This window comes from Bacillus rossius, chromosome 12 (genome assembly GCF_032445375.1).
Source record: "Bacillus rossius redtenbacheri isolate Brsri chromosome 12, Brsri_v3, whole genome shotgun sequence".
NCBI lineage: Eukaryota > Metazoa > Arthropoda > Insecta > Phasmatodea > Bacillidae > Bacillus > Bacillus rossius.
Genome location: NC_086339.1, coordinates 37,135,178 through 37,160,136, shown reverse-complemented (window position 1 = coordinate 37,160,136; position 24,959 = coordinate 37,135,178). Strand labels below are relative to the sequence as shown.

At 40.0% G+C, this 24,959-nt stretch overlaps 1 protein-coding gene across 1 annotated transcript in view; it reads right to left on the bottom strand.

Annotated features, from left to right (window-relative positions):
• The window catches only part of LOC134537958 (carboxylic ester hydrolase-like), a gene marked incomplete at its 5' end in the record, with an annotated part of 439,587 nt that overhangs the window by 81,765 nt on the left and 332,863 nt on the right, over nucleotides 1-24,959 (bottom strand). The window lies entirely within an intron of this gene.

The following is a 24,959-nucleotide window of genomic DNA, read 5'->3' as shown; positions in this document are numbered from 1 at the left end:
CTAGCACACACGCACACCAGTGCGTTCCCTTACTGGCTCTCACCACGCTCTCGATCGCTCGGTGCCAGAGAGGAGAGGAGCCAGTGAGGCGTGCGTGAGGCGCTTTCCGGGTCCGGCGTCCTTCGTCTAGGGTTACACCCCCCCCCCCCCGCCCGGGGGGGACGACCGCGTAAAACCGTGTCGCATGCCTTGTGGCGAAGCTCCCAGAACAGGGGTGGCCAACCTCCAAACACCAAGGTATAACTAACAAAAATTAAGATACCTTTCCCGAGCCAACTTGCAGATCGTCCACAGATTTTCTTTGGCATCAGCCGCACAACACAATTCATGATTTCGTGTCCCCTGACCTTATTCAATTTTGGTTTGGGGTCTATATACCTGCAAGATTTGCTTTTCTTCTGCTACCAGGATGAACCACATGCACTTTTATACATCAAGTTGGTATCTTTTGTCGTTTAGCTGCTCCCTCATTTTGCCTTCCGGCCGTATTGTACGTGATTGTGTCATTCGAATTATGTAACTTTTTTGGACTATAGTACTTCGGGGCGTGACAAATCTATTTATGGCAAAGTAAAAAAAAATCAGTTCACTTGTGTGTTGGTATGTGTTCCTGACTTCTCTCTCCATATGATAACGCGAATTTTGTAGGTGACTATTTACTAGAAGACTCACAAGTATTATATCCACACAATCAGGTACACATTAAGATGTGCTGAAGAGATTCAAAGGTGTTATTTTTGTTAATGGTTAGTCATGTTTGATCCGAACATGTTCAGCAAGGCGAGGAGTGGTTTCCTGTCTACGTTGCGGGCCACAGCCTACAGGACCTGGCTGACCACAGGTTTGGCCACCACTGTCCCAGAGGGATCCAGGATAGTGTTGGCGGGAGAGAAGGGAGTGCCACTCGTTCCGGGTGTGCGAGCCAGTCAGGTATTTAGGTCGTGGATTATTTTGCACTGGTTTGGCCCCACGAGTGCCAGTATTCGTTAATTCCTTTTATCAGGGAACGTTCAAAATAGGAAAGGGAAACACCTCAATGAATAAAATATGAAAGCAGTGTATTTAAACGAGTGACGTGTCAAACCTTGTTCGGTTTCAAGTAGAATCAATGAACCTTAAGCAAACATCTGCTTTACTTTAGGGAGTGGCCCGTGGTTCTTCTGACATGCAAACAGTCGAAACTACTAAAATATTTGGTCCAGATATTGATCAACGAGCACATAAAATGTACAATTATATTTAGTCTAGCCTGAAGACTAAACTGAAGCGATAACTGTGGCTCTTGTGACGTATGCATAAATAATAAAAACTATAAATAAAATATTAATTTGGTTTTCATTTAAAAATACCTTATGTTTTTCACCGATTATTTAATCCAAATACAATTTTGTAAAAATTTCTAATCAGTGGTAACTATTCTATAAATGGTTTATAATATATATTATGATTCCAAAATTGTAAACGCCATATTTTCAACTGTGTATTAGAGGGGAGGACACACACTGTTGATTTCAACCTTCTAGGACAGGTATGCAGTATTGTGACAATTGTAGTTGCTCTCGTAAGGTTATCAGTCAAACTCTCCCAGGTTTTTGTCAGGCTAAAATGATTAGGCCTACGTAAGCTTGTTTGAAGCAACGATTTTATCGCGAAAATATTTTTCGCCTTGAGAGTTAGCAATACACGGTGTTTTCTTGTTAACCTTACGTTTGGAAGATATTTTGTTTTCGTGGCCTAGTTATTTCTGACGTTCTGTATTGCAGTACGTTTTACATCATTGGTTTGAGTTACATGAAGAACAAGCTACTTTAAAAGATATGAGCCAACTAGCTGAAGTACCCGCGTTTCCCGGGCTTTATACATCACTACATACAGGAAACATGCTTGAAAGACGGGAAATCTTTTTATTTTTAAAGCCCCCGCAAAACGCCTTGGTTGTTGATTAATCTCAAAGTGATTAAAGAATAAAAACGTCGCAAGGTGGCGCAGAAGACAAAAACAATGCGAAGATTCCATGAACATAGCACCAAAAATGCAAAAGCTTTGAAAAACTGGAGAATTTTGATCTTTAACAACACCGCAAAACCCACCTGGGAGCTGATTTTCGTAAAATACATTCTTAGCGGATGTCTGTGTAGCCAAAGGAATATACCTACATGCCAAAATTTAAAGTTTGCAGGTTTTTGGTTCTGTAGGATTTGTGATGGGTGAGTCAGTGAGTGGTATTTCGCTTCTTACAAAATTTACAATTCCTTTTTTTTTCCCCTTTAATAATGGAATTTCAAAATATTCCTCCTTTTTGCAGCACCCATATGGTTTTCGAGAAATATTTTTTTTTTTACGAATTTAAAATCTTTAGGTGAACCGGTTTAGGCTGTGCGTTGTCTGCCGGCCAGTCAGTTCATTTAAGTAGATAAAAAAAGTGCATTTTACAAATGTACATAACAATTTGTTGAAGCCTATCAAAGAGTGAAACTTTCCTGCGAAATGGATAATTATGTCTATGTTTTATTAATGCTATTCCATACTTAAAAAATTGGTTGTATGTAAAGTCGGTTTACGGACGATAGTTTAACGTGACATCGTCATAACAAAACATTGATGAAATTATTGCATGCTTTTATGAATAAAATTGAATCATTTTTATTTAATTATCACTATTTTGTATGGATACAAAGAAGGAGTGAAATGAAATCTACAATTTAATTGATAAATTTACTTTTATTTGCACTCATTAATTCAAACATGTTTATTACTTTAACGAAGAGATTATTTTAACTATAACTTTTATAGATGTTTGCTATTTTAATTCTTCCAATCTGTGTTATTTTGTTAAGGATAGGACGATGATAGGAAAAGTAGGAAACGAATGGGAGTGTTCCAAGTTTAATATGCCTCCAAAAAGTCAAATCGATGGTTGTTCCAATCGAGTGGAAGAGATATAGATGCGGCGCAAGCGTACTATGAGCGTAATTGGATACAGCGGAACGGGACAACGTGCGTTACGGGACACTTTTTCGTGCGTGCAGCCGGCGTTCATCGATTTATTAGACGTTGTCACGTCAAAAATTTTTAAATTGTAGCTCAAAGCAAAAGACTGTAAACTGTAATATGATGTTAAGGCTGGTCACGGAACAGAACGATGATGTCATCGTCACGCCGAGGTCATTAGGGAAGGAGGCGCGGCGAGCCAGCACTTCATCACCGCGAGCCGCACGTGACACGTGTTTAGCGGGTAATGGATGGACGAGGGCAGCCGGCGAGAGCTGATATGCTCGGGGATCGTTAGCGACGGGCGCCTCCGAGCAGTGGTGCGACTACCCTCCCTCTAGCACCCCCACAGCTCACCTCTACACTGTTCAAAACGATCCCCTTAAAAAAAAAACGAACATCTCCAGGTATCTTCGTAATTTTACGGATACATTCGTGAATGCGCGGGTGCTACGTTAAATAAAATTCAACAAGTTTTCAAAAAACTGGTTAAAGCCTTCAGCAAAAATCATCAATTCTTTCTTCATATTCCTTTTTAAAACTTGTTCGATTCGAAACTAACTCGAAATTTGACGTTTTTAACTAGTATCAAGTTATTCAGAACTATGAATACTTCCTTGTTCATTTGAGGAGTGATTCTTCGATGAGAAGTATTTTAATTTGCTTTAAAGTCCAACAGTGTACCGATCAAAGGGGTGATTTGGGGGGGGGGGGGGGGGTTTGTAGATTAGCTGGTTAAATAGGTACCTCATTACACCTGCTAATGACCAGTCGGGATTTGTTTGAACCCAACCTTCCAGGCCATAGGTCACCTGTCAGACACAACACTCAGGCGAAATTAATTTTCTGTTTTGGGGGGTGCGAAAAAACTCATCTTACCTCGTGCGCGTACAGTCGCAGCACTAAAGAAAGTTGGTCAGAGGAAGTAGTACAACCGCAAATAATGTTCTCAGGTGAAAAGTTATGGTTGGGTAAACACCCACCAGAAAATCAAAGTTGATAATTAAAACGATCTTCAAATGTTTCAAAATATTTATGATTTTTCACCTAATAACTAGACATAAGCAGATATTGCAATATTTTATGGTACTTGTCTGAACACCACTTGCTTGTGCATAAATTTATGTCTTTCGTTCACTGAATACGGTCGAATTTTACCTTCTATCCGGATTGCATATGGTTACATCATACGAATTTTAGTTTGCAAGCAATAATAATACTTGTTTGAAGGTTTGGTAATAACCACAGGGTGAGCACAATACTGAACTATGTGGTCGAGTTACCTGAAACTTCTTTCAGTCAATATAAATTATATTAATTTTTTTTTTAAATGTTTCGTATTCGTTTATTGCAGGTTGCCTCCACTATAAGCAGCTAGTGTTAATAACGGCGCAAAACCCCACAGCAGAAGATTTGGTGCGTGCTTCAGTTACCGAAAATGTAGTCAAAAACTGCTGTGCAACATTAATTTTGCAGACATTTTAACGCGTGACCACAAAACTAGTCATCCATTTAAGCCTGGTACAAGACGTTTGAAGAGAAGAAGTGCATTTGCAAAGGCAATAGTGCAAAGTGGTCGGCCTTATGCTGTGCCCGAGGAAGATGTTTGTCCATGATTGAGCATCATTTTAGCGTAGCCCACGGAAATCAACTACATATACGAGCCAGTCGTGAATTGAAGACGCCCCAAACAACGGTGTATGAAATCTCGCGCAATTGTTTGCGCATGAAACCGTACACAGATTACGGTGCACGTTACGCGTTCTGCTTCGAGTTGCTAGCGAGGATCGTCAACGAAGACAACCCTACTCATGAGGTTTAATTTCCAGTCACGAGGCCACATTTCACTCGAATGGAAGAGTGAACAGCCACAGTGTGCGCTCCTGGGCAACGGAAAATCCTCATGTCACCAGTAGGTAAATATAGTAGGTCCTGGGGCAGGGGAGGGGGGAGGGGGATCCGGGGATCCGGCGGCAATCTTTGATTACTTCATTTACGGCGGCCATCTTGGATTACGTTACTTCCGGCGGCCATCTTGGATTACGTCACTTCCGGCGGCCATCTTGGATGACGTCACTTCCGGCAACCATTTTGTTCTTATCCGCCATTTTGTTTTCTAGAACATTCCGCCATTTTGAGTTTCGTCCACCATCTTGAAAATCTTTATTTATTATCCGATTTTAATGGAAAAAAAAATTTAAAATTTATAAAAAAATTAAATAATCAAAATTTTAAAATAAAATTAAAAAAATGTTATTTAATAAAATTTTAATTAAAAACCTACGCATCGAACACCCCACTCCTCTAAATTACAAATACATCATCTAGCACCCCCACCCCTCTGTTACAATAACATCGTCATCGAACACCCCACTCATTCCTGTTACAATTTTTCGTTACATCCACCATCTTGGAAAATCATAATTATTAACTTAGAAAATCAGGAAAAAATATATACACCATCGTTGTCTGCTGGAGGCAGCCATCTTATTTAGTGGAGACTGCCATCTTGATTTCATATGATGGGTGTCATCATCGGTTGTAGGTTTATAATGTATGTTAGTGTATGTAAGGTCGAGTTACAATTCTCTACCAACATTGTTATGAACCTTATAGACCAAAATCCACAGAATCCACAAAATCCACAAAATCCACAAAATCCACAAAATCCACAGTCATTTTGCTGTTTTAACCGACATTTTTTCTTAAAGTCTTATCACTTATAGGTTTTAACTAAAATATATGTTATCAATACTATCGTTGTGGATGCGTTAGTTAAAGTAATGATAATTTAAAAAAAAACCTTTATTACTCCATCTTAGCGGACGAGAAATTTTTCAGAGTCCTAACTCACAAGTAATAATCTCTTCTCATGTTTGCGTACACATGTTTTAAAAGCTGCACGGAAGCAGATATCTTAATGTTTGTGTATAATTACATTTCACTTTTATAAACAGGTCCGTGTTTGCGTACTCGTGTTTAAAAGCTGCATGGAAGCAGATATTTTAATGTTTGTGTATAATTACATTTCACCATTCTGTAAGACATTTATAAGTATCAGTACCTCGTCGGATATAGATTCTATATTAAAAATAATAAACAATATGTAGGTAAAATTGTATTTATTAAATTAAGAACATATTTTACACATCAAAAATTGGGCAAAAACAGAAACAACACATAAAAAAACGGAAACTTTACAACAAAAATGAAAACTATACATCAAAAACATAATCTATATAACAAAAATGAAAACTATACAGCAAAAACATAAACTGTACAACAAAATGAAAACTATAAAACGAAAAAAAAACAACAGAAAAACTATAAAATTAATGGAAACAACAACCAAACTATTTACAGAAAAAAAATTATTCATCGCATCCAACATATCCGTGGGGGACCGTGCGGATACCATCTTCGCAGATCAACCGTTTGTCGTCCTCCCACGTTATGGCCAGCTTATTGCTGTACTCAGTATAGAGTATGTGCTGACGGGAGCGAATTGCTCTAACGCCTGCCCTCATTGTGCGGTGGTCTTGCAGGGCATCCAGGTAGTCATCGAATGTTATGTGGTTTTTGACCACACATCGCTGGATGCCCTTGGCCTTTTTCTCGCTCTTACCACCACACCTGTAGGCGTAGAGTTTGGCCCGTAGGCTTACAAACTCCTCCATCACTTCCCCCCCACATTCATCTTTGAATTTACCGACAACTTTCTTGTTGATGGGGGAGAAGCATGGGTGGTCGGAAGGGTAGCAGCTGGTGTCGAATTTAGCCATCAGTGTAGGGTTGGCTTTGAGGTCTGAGTAAAAGTCTGCTGTCTGGATCTCATACACAAAACTGTCTGTATCCATATACATCATGTGAATATTGTCATGGTAACGGGGTTTCATGGTATTGTAGTGGAAGTCGTACATGAGAGTCTTTGAAAGATCTAGTACGGCCAGTCCGGCATAGATCGGCTTGTCGAAAATGATGGTCTCGTGATTAAGGTGGACTAGAGACAAATTCGGTTCGTACATTGTACGGTCCTTGAAGGATGGACGACACACCAACTTCTTGAACCTCTTCTCAGAGCACACCAACTCCATTTTGAGCCTCCGCCTTTTATTTTCCATCAGTTTACCAAATGTCGAGTTCACAGCGAGCTTAAAGAACTCCTTCTCGAACTCGTTGGCTGCTGCTTTCCGCTTGTTGGTATTCAGCCGAATATAGGGCTCCAACCATGCCGACTGCTCAAACTGTAGGACTCGGTGTATCTTAGTCACTCTCAACCCATGAGATACTGCTTGCTGTAGGTTTTTGTAGTGGACAATGTAGTGCTCTTTATTTTCAAGTGTTGTCATCAGCTTTGATTGATTTGAGCCGGGCGGACACTGATTTACGGGGAGAAATGGCAGGTCTTTATGACTTTCGTGGAGCTCGGGAGGGTACTCCACATCACACTCAATAATGTAGCCTGTAGGAGAATCATCTGGAACAGACACGACATCAATTGATGTGTCTGCCCATTGGAAATGTCGAATCGGAAGCGGCAGAGACATCGCCCACCCGTACAAGTTATTTGCATCAATGTACTCCAGGAATGTGGATGGCTTGGATGCATCATATGTCTCAGGTATGTAGGAGTTATTGGCTACGCAATGACGTTTAATGCTTTGCGCTACTCCCCCCCTAATACCAGCCTCCACAAACATGTACATATCATAATCGGTAAGAAGCTCTAGCTGTACACCTGTGGTTCGAAGCATTGCATCGAAAGCGAACCCTGGACAAGAAATATAGTGAGACGGATCTAGGCTGTATGTCTCCAAACAGATGGAACGGAAATTCTCGAATACATCCGCCAAAATCAGAACATCCGTCTTTAGGTACAAGTCAGCGTACTCCCCCAAAGTAGCACACTGAAACTTGTCCCAGACTTTCACTGCATGAGCGTACTCCATCTCTGAAATCATGGAATCAGTCAGACTATTGTAGAAATCGCCGATAGGCGGAAGACTAATATCATCTAGTCGAGCAAAAGAATCCACAAAATCATACGGGAAGACACCCTTGCGGGTAACCAACTCCAACTCATCAGGCGCGAAAAACTCAGCAGTACTGACAAACTTGTCTGCCGGCAAGAACTCAGCGAGCGAAGCAAGACCCCGACTCATGAAACGGAACGTATCGACAAACTGAATGCTGAACTTATCATACAACTTCTTGGAAAAAGTTATCAGCTTCTCCTCTGAATTCGGGATTATGAAGATGTCTTTACTGTCGTACCCCAACTTCCTGATAATGAAGTTCTGGTCGTACGTCAGGTTGTGGAAGAACACAATCAACTTTTTTGGTCTGCGCCTGAGAAGGTTGCAGTCATTACATGCAGGCCCCAGATATTCACCGGTAAAGTGATTGTGATCACGAACTTTCTTGGCAGTTCCTCCGAACTTTCCTGCACAGTAGCAACACACTCTTGCTTGCAGAAAAGCAGTGTTCTGTGCATGTGTGAGCGGAGTCATAGGAACAGACGTAGAAAATATTTTTTGTACATCATGACCAATCTCCACAATGCGTGAGATGAACTTATCCTCTGCGTCACAACCGCGATACAATTCAGGCTCTGATGGAAGTGCTGAAGTGAGGTGTACAGGAATGATGGTGTTATCAGCTTTCACATAAATGCAGTAGCTGTATGCTTTATGCTTTTGATACTGCAGTGTGTATGCTTCATCAGGATTCGGGTGGCATGTATGGATTTTCTCCAGAATAGCTTCAAAGTCGCAATATACCACGATGGGCATATTATCAGCATGGTGGAAGTTTTTGAACTGCAGAACAGGTGGCTGCCCATTTTGATCGGGGAATGGCATTTCCATTCGAACAGCAGCATGCTGTTTGCAGAGCTCACTGTGTTTTTCCAAACACTGAAGACCAGTGAGCCCACTAACCCTATCCTGATCATCATAATGCTTGAAGCATCTTTTGCAGACATGAATTCGTTGCTCGTGTGTAGTGATTTGGGACCGAACCAGGGCAGAAAAATTTTTAATGTATGTGAAATGGGACGAATCGTCATTAACCAAGAGCAGAAGATCGAAATGAAGTTCTTTTTCTTCAGGAGCGACTCGTGCAGGTACAACATTCAGATTCTCGTCGATGCTGTAAATGTTGATGGAGACTCCAGGGTTCTGCTTTTCGAACAGCGGTATTTGCCTGATTGGAGTAGGAAACTCTATGTTCGTGAAGTTGAATTTCTCTTCCAAGTCATGGTATCGCTGGTTGACACGCTCAGGATTCCACCCTTCCACGTACTTCACAAGAATAGACCACTTAAAACACATGTGGTCTTCGAGGTTTTGTGGATTTATCACCGCATGTCTTGACTCGATGGTGGTAGGCAGTGAGATGTAGGAGCTGGCACGGAGTGGATCGAGCTTGTTTATGCGAAGTTGAAGTCGCTTAACGGCCGACAAAGTCCATCCGGACCCTTTTCCCATGTAGTCTTCCTCCTCCTTGCAGATCTTAGAGATGGACCCAGTAACTGCTTCCTCCACCTCATGAACTGTGTAGAGGGGCACATTAACGGTTTTGAACGCTCTCTTGTCTTCGCTAACATCCACAGGTTTTTCGTAATCACACTCAAGCACGATGTTGAATTTGAGTGGACCGTTCTCCTCTATCTCCTCTACAAGTTGGCTCATTATTTTTGCCTCGATGGAGTTCAGGTACGAGCAGATATCCTTGGCAGTACTTGATGTGTTTTCTGCCACGTACGTCTTCAAGTTGCCCTTGAAACCCACTTCGGCGGTGATGAAACCGTGGGCATTGGCCAAACCAGCCCCGGTCACCACCTTTGTTCGGCTGGTCGAAGGCTTGGGCGCAACTGCAGGCTTAACTGCTAATATCCTCTGCTTCTTTGTCGGAGGTGGAGCAGGCCCCTTGCATACCTTCATGTGGGCTTTTAACTTATCAGCCCTGGCGAACTCCTTAGCGCAGTTCTCGCAGGAATGCACTATGCGGTTTGCGTTAAGACCGCAAGCCGACTTCTCATGTCGTCTAGCAAAATCAGCACGGGCGAAGGCCTTGTAGCAGAAGCTACACCGCATTCCAGATGTAGCGACAGCTCCAGTGCATGATGCAAGGTGCTGCTGCATCTTATCGCTGCGTGCGACCATCTTTCCACATAGGTGGCACTGCTGGTGGTCACGATGCTGGTTCTCAGCACACTGACGCTCGTGCCGGTAGCGGTTGTTGCCTGCCGTGAATGTAGCAGAGCAGAAACGGCATTTCTGAATGGTAGATGCCATCATCACGACAATCGGTAGACTGGTCAAACGTACGGAACACGCAACGGTAGCTCGACGCACGGAGAACTATAACAAAAGAATTAAGAATACAATGTAGCTAGATGTTAACACGAAAAAGTTGCAAACATAACCTCAAAACTCTAGCCCTCAAGCTTACTAACCTAAACTGATAGCAATGTAACTAAATAAAAAAGTTACAAACATAACCTCAAAACTCTAGCCCTCAAGCTTACTAACCTAAACTGATAGCAATGTTACTAAATAAAAAAAGTTGCAAACATAACCTCAAAACTCTAGCCCTCAAGCTTACTAACCTAAACTACTAGCAATGTTACTAAATAAAAAAGTTGCAAACATAACCTCAAAGCTACTCCTTCATGTACAATCCTAAAAATGGTAGGATATTTAAAGTACTGATAAAAATTAAAGCTGAAAAATATTCAATGTTAACTAAGAATAATTGATTACATAACCTCAAAAATACTCTAATGCACATCCCAAAAATGCTAGAATATTTAAAGTACTGATAAAAGTTTAAACTGACAAATTTCTGGTTACCTGCATATAAGTGCACAGAGAAAAAACAAGCTAGCTGATAACCTACAAAAAGCTGAGAAACACGCAATGTTAACGAAACATGTAACATACCTCAGAAAACGATGAAGTGTAGCTGTAGAACACGAAGTAGCGTTGGCGGTAGAAATCGTGGTAGCAGAGAAACTCATACACGAACTAGCTCACTCAAACTCTAAGAACACACTGAAGCTCCGACAGCTAATCCTGTCCTTTTATAGCCTCGGACCTGATTGTTCTTGGAAAAACCATTAGGAACAGAGTATTTCTGTTGTATCCGCCAATAGGAATGTAGTACATGGAAGTACCATTGTCTTCGGAAAAACCCGGCATGACTCATGTGCATGTCGTAGCAGGTCTGTGAGGGGTGGGGGTAGAAATGTAACCTGACAGCCAAACATGGGAAACCACTCTCGGGTAAAACCACTAATGACCTAGGTGATTAGAGATTAGGGCGCGAGGCACTGCCTGCATCGTGACTCATCACTCAGGAATGTCGTCTCGCAGTGCCGAGGGGACCCAAACAATAGACTTGACCATGCATGTTATAAAAGGTACATTAGTCCGCGACTTTGTGGCACCATGAGGCGCTCAGGAATGTCTGAGCCTGCCACAAACAGCTCGTAAAAGTGTCATCACGAAGCAATCTAGCTGCAGTCATGACGCGCGTGCTACAACAGGCCCGTTAGTCACCGACTTCGTGGCGCCAAGCTCACACTCGGGTAGACAGGTAGCTAAATGATAATACTATTAATGCAATGAAATAAAAAAAAATTGGATATGTTTAATAAATTTATTTGAAAGTAAGAACACATTACAAAACTAAAACATAAAAAATTTATTCTACATTTATTATGACCAACATTCGTTTAAAATTTTTTAGCATTTCATTGCGAACACTCTGTTGAATATCCACAGTATGACACATTTTGCGGATGTTCCAGGAACCAACCCTTTTCACAACCATTTAAGGAGACATTCCTTAAGCTCTCTTTTCATTGGTCAAATAAAACATCTCCCTCTCTTCCCCTTTTACAATGATGCTGCTTCAACATCACGCTAAAATTCTGTAAGACCAAAAAAAAATTACTTTGCTTAAACCTTACGGTAGAAATTTCATCCTAGGATGCTGTTACTGCATCTAGAAATTAAAAATTATATTATCTCATACAGGTTTTATTTACATGTTAGACTTAACCATCCTACCACACACATGCACACACTTACACACACATGCGTGCGCATGCGTGCACTGAGATGAAATACATACCTGCCCACATAAGCTACTTTAATTTACAAAGGCAACATATTAAAACACATAATATTTAAATTTTGTGTAGATTGGATGGTACCAGAAACCATACTGCAAAACGAGTGGACAACACTCCAGTCTTTACTAGGATTGCCTATGGAACGTCCTTGTTGCCTTCAACGACTCAGAATTAATACTTTTATCCATCAAAAAACAACAACAGTTTAACTAAGCAAAAATACACCCCACATCCCTCAAAAAATTGTTATTACACAATACATTATTTACATTGCAGGAGACCGTGCATACGAAGTGCGCAGCTTCAGGTTAGAAATATTGATTGAAATAACTGCTAAAGATGCTAATTTGTTTATGAAAAAATTGGACATGAAATACAGACACTTGGCTATTTACACACACATACATACATACACCCTGCATTGCTTCAGAAGGAAGTACGATATTTTGAAAACTACTCAAGACTTACATCTGTGTATGAAAAGGAGCTAAAGATTAAAATTTTTTCAAAGTTAATTTTAGAGATGAAACATCATGTGCAAGTCCTTGCATGCGAGAACATTTTATTACGCAATTATCTTCATTTTTCCCAAACCATAGGTCTGATGTCTGGATACCACACAAATCTCATACTTAACATATGCACTATGAGATGACTGAACGCCAGTCCAAGCCCCCTGCGCTTAGAGACGAAACTGCACTAGAAGCGCTAGCAAGCATTGCAATTATCTCGCTTCACTTATGCAGATTCACCTCTGACTAGGTGGACCTCCTGAAACAGTAAACATAGTCCAGTGAAACACATTAAAATAATGCATTTCAAAATAATTGAATAATATAAAACACTACATATTTATAGAAAATCACCACGCAACTGACAGCCCTTTCAATCACAATTCTGCGAATGCTATCACAGAATGCTATATTTAGAAAGAAAGGATCATTCATTCCTTCATTATGGAACACAGTAATACATCAAATGAAGAAAAACAAAAAAGGCACACACTTCGTTCTTAGACTCGTGCTGCCTCCTTGACAGAAAGAAAAGATTTTACACATAAAATAGTATATATTTCTTTTCCAGCGATGAAGCTGTACTAATATCACCTTGACAAGCTTAGATGATCTAGGGAGAGACAAAGTAAATATATTAACAAAAAAAGTCGACTATAAAACAGTTACAAACAAAATAAATAATATACCTTCGATTACATATTTTGCTCAATGTAATAAATGAGAGAACACAAACATTTGCTTAAATCACTATTTATCAATTTTAAACTCTCGTGTACATCAGGAAAAAATATATAGTATCAGTCATTATTAGTTGTAATGTAAAAAAATGTAAAACAGTTTCTTGGTGGGATGTGGAATGCTCACTCACGATCGAAAAAAGGAGGGGCTTCGCTGTAACTCAAGGGGAGAGGGAAACCATCTTCAAAGTTGACGTTTCTCATATATTTGGATATATAGTAATCAAGCAAGTAATAACATTTGGGGGTATAATCTCCGTCTGATTAAAGTTTATTTGCTAACATGAATTCACAAATTAAACGAATCTCTGAGTACATTTGCTTATCTTTTATAGAAAAAGATGCACAGATTGATTGTTTTATCATGAATAACCAGGAGCACACTAAAAAAAAACCAGGAGCACACTTAAAAAAAACCAACGGAATTCTCGCCAATAATAACCAACAGCACACGAACAATAGAAAAAAAAAGATTTGTCAGTAATAACATGCAGCATGCGGAGAAAATCACCAAAATATTGTCAAGAATAACCATCAACACATGTAGAATACCAATAAAGACCTGACATGAAAAAGGCTGAAATGCACGGAGAAAATCATCAAATTCTTGTCAGATAAAAAAAGCAGAAGCACATGAAAAAAAAAGCACATGTAGAAATCTATCGAAATTTCATGCGAAAAAAATACGAGCACTCAGAGAAAACCATCAGGGAGAAGATGTTTAAAAACATCATGAATTATCAATTTTTATTTAAAAAGTTCAAATTAAATCCTGCTAGATCTCTTTGCTTAAGCAACTTGAGAGTTCTGGCACAAGTCAGCTTGTGAACTCTTTGCTTAAGCAACTTGAGAGTTCTGGCACAAGTCAGTTTGTGAACTCTTTGCTTAAGCAACTTGAGAGTTCTGGCACAAGTCAGCTTGTGAACTCTTTGCTTAAGCAACATGAGAGTTCTAGCACAAGTCAGCTTGTGAACTCTTTGCTTAAGCAACATGAGAGTTCTAGCAGGATTTAATTTGAACTTTTTAAATAAAAATTGATAATTCATGATGTTTTTAAACATCTTCTCCCTGATGGTTTTCTCTGAGTGCTCGTATTTTTTTCGCATGAAATTTCGATAGATTTCTACATGTGCTTTTTTTTTCATGTGCTTCTGCTTTTTTTATCTGACAAGAATTTGATGATTTTCTCCGTGCATTTCAGCCTTTTTCATGTCAGGTCTTTATTGGTATTCTACATGTGTTGATGGTTATTCTTGACAATATTTTGGTGATTTTCTCCGCATGCTGCATGTTATTACTGACAAATCTTTTTTTTTCTATTGTTCGTGTGCTGTTGGTTATTATTGGCGAGAATTCCGTTGGTTTTTTTTAAGTGTGCTCCTGGTTTTTTTTTAGTGTGCTCCTGGTTATTCATGATAAAACAATCAATCTGTGCATCTTTTTCTATAAAAGATAAGCAAATGTACTCAGAGATTCGTTTAATTTGTGAATTCATGTTAGCAAATAAACTTTAATCAGACGGAGATTATACCCCCAAATGTTATTACTTGCTTGATTACTATATATCCAAATATATGAGAAACGTCAACTTTGAAGATGGTTTCCCTCTCCCCTTGAGTTACAGCGAAGCCCCTCCTTTTTTCGATCGTGAGTGAGCATTACACATCCCACCAAGAAACTGTTTTGCATTTTTTTACATTACAACTAATAATGACTGATACTATATATTTTTTCCTGATGTACACGAGAGTTTAAAATTGATAAATAGTGATTTAAGCAAATGTTTGTGTTCTCTCATTTATTACATTGAGCAAAATATGTAATCGAAGGTATATTATTTATTTTGTTTGTAACTGTTTTATAGTCGACTTTTTTTGTTAATATATTTACTTTGTATCTCCCTAGATCATCTAAGCTTGTCAAGGTGATATTAGTACAGCTTCATCGCTGGAAAAGAAATATATACTATTTTATGTGTAAAATCTTTTCTTTCTGTCAAGGAGGCAGCACGAGTCTAAGAACGAAGTGTGTGCCTTTTTTGTTTTTCTTCATTTGATGTATTACTGTGTTCCATAATGAAGGAATGAATGATCCTTTCTTTCTAAATATAGCATTCTGTGATAGCATTCGCAGAATTGTGATTGAAAGGGCTGTCAGTTGCGTGGTGATTTTCTATAAATATGTAGTGTTTTATATTATTCAATTATTTTGAAATGCATTATTTTAATGTGTTTCACTGGACTATGTTTACTGTTTCAGGAGGTCCACCTAGTCAGAGGTGAATCTGCATAAGTGAAGCGAGATAATTGCAATGCTTGCTAGCGCTTCTAGTGCAGTTTCGTCTCTAAGCGCAGGGGGCTTGGACTGGCGTGCAGTCATCTCATAGTGCATATGTTAAGTATGAGATTTGTGTGGTATCCAGACATCAGACCTATGGTTTGGGAAAAATGAAGATAATTGCGTAATAAAATGTTCTCGCATGCAAGGACTTGCACATGATGTTTCATCTCTAAAATTAACTTTGAAAAAATTTTAATTTTTAGCTCCTTTTCATACACAGATGTAAGTCTTGAGTAGTTTTCAAAATATCGTACTTCCTTCTGAAGCAATGCAGGGTGTATGTATGTATGTGTGTGTAAATAGCCAAGTGTCTGTATTTCATGTCCAATTTTTTCATAAACAAATTAGCATCTTTAGCAGTTATTTTAATCAATATTTCTAACCTGAAGCTGCGCACTTCGTATGCACGGTCTCCTGCAATGTAAATAATGTATTGTGTAATAACAATTTTTTGAGGGATGTGGGGTGTATTTTTGCTTAGTTAAACTGTTGTTGTTTTTTGATGGATAAAAGTATTAATTCTGAGTCGTTGAAGGCAACAAGGACGTTCCATAGGCAATCCTAGTAAAGACTGGAGTGTTGTCCACTCGTTTTGCAGTATGGTTTCTGGTACCATCCAATCTACACAAAATTTAAATATTATGTGTTTTAATATGTTGCCTTTGTAAATTAAAGTAGCTTATGTGGGCAGGTATGTATTTCATCTCAGTGCACGCATGCGCACGCATGTGTGTGTAAGTGTGTGCATGTGTGTGGTAGGATGGTTAAGTCTAACATGTAAATAAAACCTGTATGAGATAATATAATTTTTAATTTCTAGATGCAGTAACAGCATCCTAGGATGAAATTTCTACCGTAAGGTTTAAGCAAAGTAATTTTTTTTTGGTCTTACAGAATTTTAGCGTGATGTTGAAGCAGCATCATTGTAAAAGGGGAAGAGAGGGAGATGTTTTATTTGACCAATGAAAAGAGAGCTTAAGGAATGTCTCCTTAAATGGTTGTGAAAAGGGTTGGTTCCTGGAACATCCGCAAAATGTGTCATACTGTGGATATTCAACAGAGTGTTCGCAATGAAATGCTAAAAAATTTTAAACGAATGTTGGTCATAATAAATGTAGAATAAATTTTTTATGTTTTAGTTTTGTAATGTGTTCTTACTTTCAAATAAATTTATTAAACATATCCAATTTTTTTTTATTTCATTGCATTAATAGTATTATCATTTAGCTACCTGTCTACCCGAGTGTGAGCTTGGCGCCACGAAGTCGGTGACTAACGGGCCTGTTGTAGCACGCGCGTCATGACTGCAGCTAGATTGCTTCGTGATGACACTTTTACGAGCTGTTTGTGGCAGGCTCAGACATTCCTGAGCGCCTCATGGTGCCACAAAGTCGCGGACTAATGTACCTTTTATAACATGCATGGTCAAGTCTATTGTTTGGGTCCCCTCGGCACTGCGAGACGACATTCCTGAGTGATGAGTCACGATGCAGGCAGTGCCTCGCGCCCTAATCTCTAATCACCTAGGTCATTAGTGGTTTTACCCGAGAGTGGTTTCCCATGTTTGGCTGTCAGGTTACATTTCTACCCCCACCCCTCACAGACCTGCTACGACATGCACATGAGTCATGCCGGGTTTTTCCGAAGACAATGGTACTTCCATGTACTACATTCCTATTGGCGGATACAACAGAAATACTCTGTTCCTAATGGTTTTTCCAAGAACAATCAGGTCCGAGGCTATAAAAGGACAGGATTAGCTGTCGGAGCTTCAGTGTGTTCTTAGAGTTTGAGTGAGCTAGTTCGTGTATGAGTTTCTCTGCTACCACGATTTCTACCGCCAACGCTACTTCGTGTTCTACAGCTACACTTCATCGTTTTCTGAGGTATGTTACATGTTTCGTTAACATTGCGTGTTTCTCAGCTTTTTGTAGGTTATCAGCTAGCTTGTTTTTTCTCTGTGCACTTATATGCAGGTAACCAGAAATTTGTCAGTTTAAACTTTTATCAGTACTTTAAATATTCTAGCATTTTTGGGATGTGCATTAGAGTATTTTTGAGGTTATGTAATCAATTATTCTTAGTTAACATTGAATATTTTTCAGCTTTAATTTTTATCAGTACTTTAAATATCCTACCATTTTTAGGATTGTACATGAAGGAGTAGCTTTGAGGTTATGTTTGCAACTTTTTTATTTAGTAACATTGCTAGTAGTTTAGGTTAGTAAGCTTGAGGGCTAGAGTTTTGAGGTTATGTTTGCAACTTTTTTTATTTAGTAACATTGCTATCAGTTTAGGTTAGTAAGCTTGAGGGCTAGAGTTTTGAGGTTATGTTTGTAACTTTTTTATTTAGTTACATTGCTATCAGTTTAGGTTAGTAAGCTTGAGGGCTAGAGTTTTGAGGTTATGTTTGCAACTTTTTCGTGTTAACATCTAGCTACATTGTATTCTTAATTCTTTTGTTATAGTTCTCCGTGCGTCGAGCTACCGTTGCGTGTTCCGTACGTTTGACCAGTCTACCGATTGTCGTGATGATGGCATCTACCATTCAGAAATGCCGTTTCTGCTCTGCTACATTCACGGCAGGCAACAACCGCTACCGGCACGAGCGTCAGTGTGCTGAGAACCAGCATCGTGACCACCAGCAGTGCCACCTATGTGGAAAGATGGTCGCACGCAGCGATAAGATGCAGCAGCACCTTGCATCATGCACTGGAGCTGTCGCTACATCTGGAATGCGGTGTAGCTTCTGCTACAAGGCCTTCGCCCGTGCTGATTTTGCTAGACGACATGAGAAGTCGGCTTGCGGTCTTAACGCAAACCGCATAGTGCATTCCTGCGAGAACTGCGCTAAGGAGTTCGCCAGGGCTGATAAGTTAAAAGCCCACATGAAGGTATGCAAGGGGCCTGCTCCACCTCCGACAAAGAAGCAGAGGATATTAGCAGTTAAGCCTGCAGTTGCGCCCAAGCCTTCGACCAGCCGAACAAAGGTGGTGACCGGGGCTGGTTTGGCCAATGCCCACGGTTTCATCACCGCCGAAGTGGGTTTCAAGGGCAACTTGAAGACGTACGTGGCAGAAAACACATCAAGTACTGCCAAGGATATCTGCTCGTACCTGAACTCCATCGAGGCAAAAATAATGAGCCAACTTGTAGAGGAGATAGAGGAGAACGGTCCACTCAAATTCAACATCGTGCTTGAGTGTGATTACGAAAAACCTGTGGATGTTAGCGAAGACAAGAGAGCGTTCAAAACCGTTAATGTGCCCCTCTACACAGTTCATGAGGTGGAGGAAGCAGTTACTGGGTCCATCTCTAAGATCTGCAAGGAGGAGGAAGACTACATGGGAAAAGGGTCCGGATGGACTTTGTCGGCCGTTAAGCGACTTCAACTTCGCATAAACAAGCTCGATCCACTCCGTGCCAGCTCCTACATCTCACTGCCTACCACCATCGAGTCAAGACATGCGGTGATAAATCCACAAAACCTCGAAGACCACATGTGTTTTAAGTGGTCTATTCTTGTGAAGTACGTGGAAGGGTGGAATCCTGAGCGTGTCAACCAGCGATACCATGACTTGGAAGAGAAATTCAACTTCACGAACATAGAGTTTCCTACTCCAATCAGGCAAATACCGCTGTTCGAAAAGCAGAACCCTGGAGTCTCCATCAACATTTACAGCATCGACGAGAATCTGAATGTTGTACCTGCACGAGTCGCTCCTGAAGAAAAAGAACTTCATTTCGATCTTCTGCTCTTGGTTAATGACGATTCGTCCCATTTCACATACATTAAAAATTTTTCTGCCCTGGTTCGGTCCCAAATCACTACACACGAGCAACGAATTCATGTCTGCAAAAGATGCTTCAAGCATTATGATGATCAGGATAGGGTTAGTGGGCTCACTGGTCTTCAGTGTTTGGAAAAACACAGTGAGCTCTGCAAACAGCATGCTGCTGTTCGAATGGAAATGCCATTCCCCGATCAAAATGGGCAGCCACCTGTTCTGCAGTTCAAAAACTTCCACCATGCTGATAATATGCCCATCGTGGTATATTGCGACTTTGAAGCTATTCTGGAGAAAATCCATACATGCCACCCGAATCCTGATGAAGCATACACACTGCAGTATCAAAAGCATAAAGCATACAGCTACTGCATTTATGTGAAAGCTGATAACACCATCATTCCTGTACACCTCACTTCAGCACTTCCATCAGAGCCTGAATTGTATCGCGGTTGTGACGCAGAGGATAAGTTCATCTCACGCATTGTGGAGATTGGTCATGATGTACAAAAAATATTTTCTACGTCTGTTCCTATGACTCCGCTCACACATGCACAGAACACTGCTTTTCTGCAAGCAAGAGTGTGTTGCTACTGTGCAGGAAAGTTCGGAGGAACTGCCAAGAAAGTTCGTGATCACAATCACTTTACCGGTGAATATCTGGGGCCTGCATGTAATGACTGCAACCTTCTCAGGCGCAGACCAAAAAAGTTGATTGTGTTCTTCCACAACCTGACGTACGACCAGAACTTCATTATCAGGAAGTTGGGGTACGACAGTAAAGACATCTTCATAATCCCGAATTCAGAGGAGAAGCTGATAACTTTTTCCAAGAAGTTGTATGATAAGTTCAGCATTCAGTTTGTCGATACGTTCCGTTTCATGAGTCGGGGTCTTGCTTCGCTCGCTGAGTTCTTGCCGGCAGACAAGTTTGTCAGTACTGCTGAGTTTTTCGCGCCTGATGAGTTGGAGTTGGTTACCCGCAAGGGTGTCTTCCCGTATGATTTTGTGGATTCTTTTGCTCGACTAGATGATATTAGTCTTCCGCCTATCGGCGATTTCTACAATAGTCTGACTGATTCCATGATTTCAGAGATGGAGTACGCTCATGCAGTGAAAGTCTGGGACAAGTTTCAGTGTGCTACTTTGGGGGAGTACGCTGACTTGTACCTAAAGACGGATGTTCTGATTTTGGCGGATGTATTCGAGAATTTCCGTTCCATCTGTTTGGAGACATACAGCCTAGATCCGTCTCACTATATTTCTTGTCCAGGGTTCGCTTTCGATGCAATGCTTCGAACCACAGGTGTACAGCTAGAGCTTCTTACCGATTATGATATGTACATGTTTGTGGAGGCTGGTATTAGGGGGGGAGTAGCGCAAAGCATTAAACGTCATTGCGTAGCCAATAACTCCTACATACCTGAGACATATGATGCATCCAAGCCATCCACATTCCTGGAGTACATTGATGCAAATAACTTGTACGGGTGGGCGATGTCTCTGCCGCTTCCGATTCGACATTTCCAATGGGCAGACACATCAATTGATGTCGTGTCTGTTCCAGATGATTCTCCTACAGGCTACATTATTGAGTGTGATGTGGAGTACCCTCCCGAGCTCCACGAAAGTCATAAAGACCTGCCATTTCTCCCCGTAAATCAGTGTCCGCCCGGCTCAAATCAATCAAAGCTGATGACAACACTTGAAAATAAAGAGCACTACATTGTCCACTACAAAAACCTACAGCAAGCAGTATCTCATGGGTTGAGAGTGACTAAGATACACCGAGTCCTACAGTTTGAGCAGTCGGCATGGTTGGAGCCCTATATTCGGCTGAATACCAACAAGCGGAAAGCAGCAGCCAACGAGTTCGAGAAGGAGTTCTTTAAGCTCGCTGTGAACTCGACATTTGGTAAACTGATGGAAAATAAAAGGCGGAGGCTCAAAATGGAGTTGGTGTGCTCTGAGAAGAGGTTCAAGAAGTTGGTGTGTCGTCCATCCTTCAAGGACCGTACAATGTACGAACCGAATTTGTCTCTAGTCCACCTTAATCACGAGACCATCATTTTCGACAAGCCGATCTATGCCGGACTGGCCGTACTAGATCTTTCAAAGACTCTCATGTACGACTTCCACTACAATACCATGAAACCCCGTTACCATGACAATATTCACATGATGTATATGGATACAGACAGTTTTGTGTATGAGATCCAGACAGCAGACTTTTACTCAGACCTCAAAGCCAACCCTACACTGATGGCTAAATTCGACACCAGCTGCTACCCTTCCGACCACCCATGCTTCTCCCCCATCAACAAGAAAGTTGTCGGTAAATTCAAAGATGAATGTGGGGGGGAAGTGATGGAGGAGTTTGTAAGCCTACGGGCCAAACTCTACGCCTACAGGTGTGGTGGTAAGAGCGAGAAAAAGGCCAAGGGCATCCAGCGATGTGTGGTCAAAAACCACATAACATTCGATGACTACCTGGATGCCCTGCAAGACCACCGCACAATGAGGGCAGGCGTTAGAGCAATTCGCTCCCGTCAGCACATACTCTATACTGAGTACAGCAATAAGCTGGCCATAACGTGGGAGGACGACAAACGGTTGATCTGCGAAGATGGTATCCGCACGGTCCCCCACGGATATGTTGGATGCGATGAATAATTTTTTTTCTGTAAATAGTTTGGTTGTTGTTTCCATTAATTTTATAGTTTTTCTGTTGTTTTTTTTTCGTTTTATAGTTTTCATTTTGTTGTACAGTTTATGTTTTTGCTGTATAGTTTTCATTTTTGTTATATAGATTATGTTTTTGATGTATAGTTTTCATTTTTGTTGTAAAGTTTCCGTTTTTTTATGTGTTGTTTCTGTTTTTGCCCAATTTTTGATGTGTAAAATATGTTCTTAATTTAATAAATACAATTTTACCTACATATTGTTTATTATTTTTAATATAGAATCTATATCCGACGAGGTACTGATACTTATAAATGTCTTACAGAATGGTGAAATGTAATTATACACAAACATTAAAATATCTGCTTCCATGCAGCTTTTAAACACGAGTACGCAAACACGGACCTGTTTATAAAAGTGAAATGTAATTATACACAAACATTAAGATATCTGCTTCCGTGCAGCTTTTAAAACATGTGTACGCAAACATGAGAAGAGATTATTACTTGTAAGTTAGGACTCTGAAAAATTTCTCGTCCGCTAAGATGGAGTAATAAAGGTTTTTTTTTAAATTATCATTACTTTAACTAACGCATCCACAACGATAGTATTGATAACATATATTTTAGTTAAAACCTATAAGTGATAAGACTTTAAGAAAAAATGTCGGTTAAAACAGCAAAATGACTGTGGATTTTGTGGATTTTGTGGATTTTGTGGATTTTGTGGATTCTGTGGATTTTGGTCTATAAGGTTCATAACAATGTTGGTAGAGAATTGTAACTCGACCTTACATACACTAACATACATTATAAACCTACAACCGATGATGACACCCATCATATGAAATCAAGATGGCAGTCTCCACTAAATAAGATGGCTGCCTCCAGCAGACAACGATGGTGTATATATTTTTTCCTGATTTTCTAAGTTAATAATTATGATTTTCCAAGATGGTGGATGTAACGAAAAATTGTAACAGGAATGAGTGGGGTGTTCGATGACGATGTTATTGTAACAGAGGGGTGGGGGTGCTAGATGATGTATTTGTAATTTAGAGGAGTGGGGTGTTCGATGCGTAGGTTTTTAATTAAAATTTTATTAAATAACATTTTTTTAATTTTATTTTAAAATTTTGATTATTTAATTTTTTTATAAATTTTAAATTTTTTTTTCCATTAAAATCGGATAATAAATAAAGATTTTCAAGATGGTGGACGAAACTCAAAATGGCGGAATGTTCTAGAAAACAAAATGGCGGATAAGAACAAAATGGTTGCCGGAAGTGACGTCATCCAAGATGGCCGCCGGAAGTGACGTAATCCAAGATGGCCGCCGGAAGTAACGTAATCCAAGATGGCCGCCGGAAATGAAGTAATCAAAGATTGCCGCCGGATCCCCGGATCCCCCTCCCCCCTCCCCTGCCCCAGGACCTACTATATTTACCTACTGTCACCATCGAGTATAAAAGAGATTCCCCGAAAATGAAAGTGTTCTGTGCCGTGTCGAGGGAGAAGATTTATGTGTACCTTCGTTTTCAGCACACAAAAAAAAAACTGTTACCGGTCATTCCAACCTCGACATGCTTACCTTGTTGCTTCTGCCTCAATTGGGAGAAGATTCAAAAGACCTAATCACCCAAAAGAAGTTGCACCGGTTTATTTCCAATTGGCTGTAAAGGATCACCTGAACACACATCTGCCTGGGAGATGTCTTGGTCGTGCAGGTGTCGACGATTCGGGCGTGGGGCAGACGACCACCGCGACTTAAACCCAATGTGATTTCTTTCTGTGGGGTCACGGCAAAGATACTGTTCGTGCCACTTCTGCCACTATCTTTGCCGGATCTGAGACAACAATCACAGCGGCAGTTGAGTCTATCCCCGCCGACACATTCCGCTAAGTGTGGGACGAGTTTGAATATTGCATTGATGATTGCCGCGTAGCTCGAAGAGAGCAAATTTTGTCAATGTAACCTGTAAAAAAAATGATTTACAGAGGTCATTGACAGAAAAAACGTTTCAGGTAAATCCGTCGCACCGTTTAGTTTTTATGATTTTTTTTTACTGTGTACTGATCTTTTGTGCTTATCTGTATCTTAACACGCTGGCGTGCTTATTATTATGGAAAAGTAAAATCTTATGGGGCGGAATTTTGTGTAAATATTTGTAATACCATTAAATTTTATTTAAGAGCTTTTGCGTTTGCATGCCACTCCTCTGCCATGTTTTAATATTGATTTTTTTTTTTTTTTTAAGAAAATAAGAGTACTTAAAGTTTTACAAAGTAAACCTGTAATATTTTTATTTAGTCTCTACTCCCCATCGTCTACAAAGATTTATTTGCTCCGTTATTTTATTTTTATTTTGAATGTGTTATGAAACACCACTATCAGGGATGGAAAATATTAAATTATAGTTTTTCAGATTACAAAATTAATTTGTCTTGGAACACGATTTTTTTATGGAGTTCGCCCTTTTGGTAGCGAGAGTGGATTGTTAGTATTGAACTCGGGTTTGGAGGTCAGGACAGTGTTTTTTTCTTAATGGCTTTGTGTTTTTCATGTCATATACATCTGTTTTCAAAAAATTACGGAAAATTTTGCGGTCTTTAATAATCACTCACCCTAATCACAATAAAATATGTTATATCACAACCCAGTAGGAAAATGTTCCATATGTATAAAACATTCAATCCAAATGAATGTTTATAACAGTTTCGTGTGTTTCACAGTGTGAAACAGTTATGTGATATCCCAAAGCAGC